The sequence below is a fragment of the Zingiber officinale genome, chromosome 5A (assembly GCF_018446385.1).
Source record: "Zingiber officinale cultivar Zhangliang chromosome 5A, Zo_v1.1, whole genome shotgun sequence".
In the NCBI taxonomy this organism is placed as follows: Eukaryota; Viridiplantae; Streptophyta; class Magnoliopsida; order Zingiberales; family Zingiberaceae; genus Zingiber; species Zingiber officinale.
This window is the reverse complement of record NC_055994.1, coordinates 109,916,157-109,920,292: the sequence shown is the minus strand read 5'-3', so window position 1 is coordinate 109,920,292 and position 4,136 is coordinate 109,916,157.

The window sequence follows — 4,136 nt, the reverse complement described above, 5'->3', positions numbered from 1 at the left end:
AAGCAAAGTCAAAAGATCACATTGTGTGCTTCGGATGCAATGAAAGGGGACACTACAAAAGTAGATGTCCAATGGGTAAGAAGGTAACTCCTAAACCCACTCAAATTATTTTAGATACTAATTTGGGTGGTAGGAATGATGGTGCCAAGAAGAAGAAGGAGAAGAAGCACATTAGATGCTTCACTTGTGATGAAATAGGGCACTACCACACCAAATGCCCAAGGAAGAGAGAGCTCAAAAAGTTGGGGCATTTAAGGATGTGGGAAAAGAAGTGGAGGAAGAATGGAGGCTCATGTCAAGGGGGATCTCCAAAGGTAAAGGGTAAGGTAAACTCTAATTTAAATTTGAAGTCAAATTTAAATTCCTCCATGCATGTTAGGAAAAATAATGTTAATCATTATATGCCCATGCAAAATTTTGGTTTCAAATATCATGATAGGAGTAGGGTAATTGTAGATCAAAATCCTAGGAGACTCATTCATGAAAAATCTAGAAATGGTAAACCTAAGGAGACCCAAGGCATTAATCCCAAGAAGGGGAGACATATGCCTAGAAAGGGTCAGTCTAGGAATGTCCAATTTGGACAAATTAACTCTAGGGTTAGGAACCTAGAGAAGGAGAATCAAGCCTTAAGAGGAAAGCTTGATAAGTTAGAACAATTCCTTAAGAGATTCAATGTTGGATCTAAGGAATTAAATATGGTGTTGGGTAGCCAAAGACCCAACCATGATAGATCGGGCTTGGGATACCGATCTAGTACCTCCAAGGCTAATAAGAGATCATATGCTAGGGTGGCAAATGATCATGGCAAGGGAGAGTCCTCCAAAGCTAAGGGAAAGTCTTATGCAAGGGTTGCATATGACTATAGCAAGGAGAAGCCAATAAATGGCAAGGGAAAGTCATTTAAAGGTAATGAAAAATTAACCAAGGATAAAGTGTCCAACGTTAAGAAAGTTAGGTTTGTAGGCCAAGTGTCACCGGAGGTGCACTGATGTGGCCTAGCCATTGTGGATGAGTCACCTAGGGAGGTTGCTAAGGTTAAGAGCTCTAGGGGGAGCTCTAAGAGTCAAGTTGGGACCCATGGAAAATGAATCTCAATTGGGTACTACTTGGGAGTCTAGATTGGGTCATGAAATGTGCCAAGTGGTTTGGAGATGAACTTGAGTCTCAAACCTAGGATTTTGGCATAATTGAGTTGTGTTTTATGCTTGAAAATATAACATTGGGGTAGTATAGCATGATAATTGGTTTTGGATATATAGATTCCATATAAACCAATGCTAGGGATGCATTGTGGGTTAGTATGGGCAAATACATCAAGAGGAAGCCAAAACTAGGACTTTAGGTCAAGGTTCAATTGAACTTTTTAGCTAGTTTTGTGTTTTGTGTCAATCTTGGGATTTATTATAAATATATTTTTATATATATTTTTCCCAAGTAGACATTGATAAAATAGACCTCTCCAAAAAATTTGAGAATTTTTGGAGGTCTGTAGAATTTCTGGCACATTTCTGAAGTTGGCCAGAAAAGGCTGATTTTTGCATGAATAGTGTACCAGTCGACTGGTAACAATGTTTTTGAGCACAGAATGTCTCTATAAGCTCGTTTTCATGGGGGCAGTCGACTGGTACTTCTTGCAGTCGACGGATACCAGTCTGAAAGTGTTTTCAGCACTGGATTTTGACTGGGTCAGCTCGTATAGATGTATGGGATCAATGGGGGATAAATACATGAGTTTAGGGTCAGTTGGATTATAAGTTTTCAACAATTGGGATATTGCTCGAAAGCTTTTTGGATGTTAGGTAAAGGGGAGAAGTAAGGTTTAGTTGGGAAAACCTTAGTATCTTTGCGTAGGGGGAGCCTTGGGATAGGTTCTTAACAATCCCTGTGGAAAAATTTCTAGCTCAATGGGGAGCATAGGTGTAGGGGGAGCCTTGGAATATATTCCAATGCATGTTTGCATTTTTATTTCGGCGGTGTAAGTTCAAGTGTGTAGCCTTGGCAACGTAAGTCCATTTGTTTTAGCATATTTATTTGCTATTGTTTTCCCTAACTTAAACGTATTGCCAAACATCAAAAAGGGGGAGATTGTTGGATCAATCCCAATGGTCCATGCGACCATGTGTTTTGGTGTTTGGACAAAGGATTTAAGTTAGATTCGCCCTTGTTATTTGATATGTGTACTTGAGTTGTACAGGACTGCAGGATACACATATAACTCAGGTTGACGGCTTCGGGTCCAGTGAACGATGAAGCATCCGAGGGACCATGGACAAGGCAGCAAGGATAAGGGTCGAGCGAAGCGACTTCAAGGCATACGCGAAGGATGGCATTGGGGACGAGCCTCGGACTTGAATGCATCCGAGGGACGAGAGACAAAGGAAGTAGGTTTGAAGGCAAGAGGTCAAGGCTGCAAAGAAGCGTCAAGTGACTCATAATGGTGAGGGTACGAGTGCACGAGAGATTGTACTCGGAGTAAAATCCTAGTTTTAGGGGTTTACTGTAGCGCTACTGTAGCAGTACTGCATGTTTTAGCAGTCGACTGGGAGCGAACAGAATGGTTCTGTTCGTTCAGTCAGTGTGGATCAGTCGACTGCAAGTTTTAGCAGTCGACTGGTATCGAGCCGTTGGGATGTAACGGTCGAATTTCCACAGAGGGCAGTCAACTGCATGTTTTGGCAGTCGACTGGTAGGCGGGGTTTTCAACCCGCGACCTATATAACCAAAGCTTGAGAGCTTGGTTATAGTTGACGAAATTAGTGGTGGTAAACCCTAATTAGTAGTCTACTAGTCTCAAGAGTCTTGGTTGGTGTTGTGGTGAGGTTTCTCCACCCACAAGGAGCAACTTAAGATAGCCGGAGTTTGCTGAGGAGTAATCCACCGATGGATAGGGATCGTCCACCTCAAGGACACGCCGTGGAATAGGAGCTTTATCTCCAAACCACGTAAATGATCGTGTAGCTTGGTTTGCATTCTTTCTTGTCTTTAGTTTAATTTCCTTTAGCTTGTTTGTTTTGTATATTCCACTGCACATACTAACAAGTGTAGGAAGATCAATCGATTTGGGGGCGTCGTCTATCCAACCCCCTTCAAGTCGGCCACCGATCCCCTACAAACTCTTCCGTCTGAAAAGTTATTTCAATTCGTAAAAATATTATCGAAAAACTGTTGTAAGTTAGAAAAGGAAAAGAAAGAGGTAAAATCAATCTTAGCTATATCTTGTCGATTAGAAGATTTCAATGAAATAAAAATAAAAATTGAAAAATTGAAAAATTGAAAAAGAAAATATAAAAATTTGAAAAGTCATGCATGCTCAACTTTTATTCCATCTATTTTTAAAAAATATTCAGGACTTAATTGACATCTCAAATACCACAAGAGCCAAATTAGAAAAATATCCAAGAAATACATTCCCAAAATTTTTTTGATTAACCCTATAATAAGGAACTTATTTTGGGTTCCAAAATCATACTTAGATTAATTAATTTTTGACTTTAAGATAGAAAGTTAAATATTTAATTTCTTTAAAAGAATTTTTCTAGAAAGTGGTTGTTGCTCCAATATCCAAGAAGATCTAGTGCCTCGCTACAGTATAAAAGTCAATTATTGAAATAAATATTTAATTGATTAACTAGTAAGCAAGCAATTGGTTGTTATAAAAATAATTTTTCAAATTTTTTTAGAAATTATTTAGAAGTTAATTTTTCTGAGAAAAATAACTTTATCTATAAAAATATTAAATTTTTCTGAATGTTAAATTTTTTTATGATAATTTTAACTTTATATTATCTGACTTATATGTGTTATTTTTTTTAATTTACATTGATAAATCCAAACTTAAACTTTAATTTTTCCCTTAGACTTTTGTGTTAGACCTTCCAAGTAACGTCTTTAAAGGTATCCCATTTTTTATGTAATCAAAAGGAGGAGGAGTAAAGATTAAGTCTAGGGGAAGGGTAGTACAATTTTGTACTTGTAAATTTTTTTTACTTTCAAAATTTGAACTGTTATTTTATAACTGCTAAATTTGTAGTTTACCCTAACATAACTTGAGGTTTGCTCACGTCAAAAAAGGGGAGATTGTAAGTACCACGTGGTAGTTTTGATATGGTCAACCAAGTTAGGTCCTGTTGGTA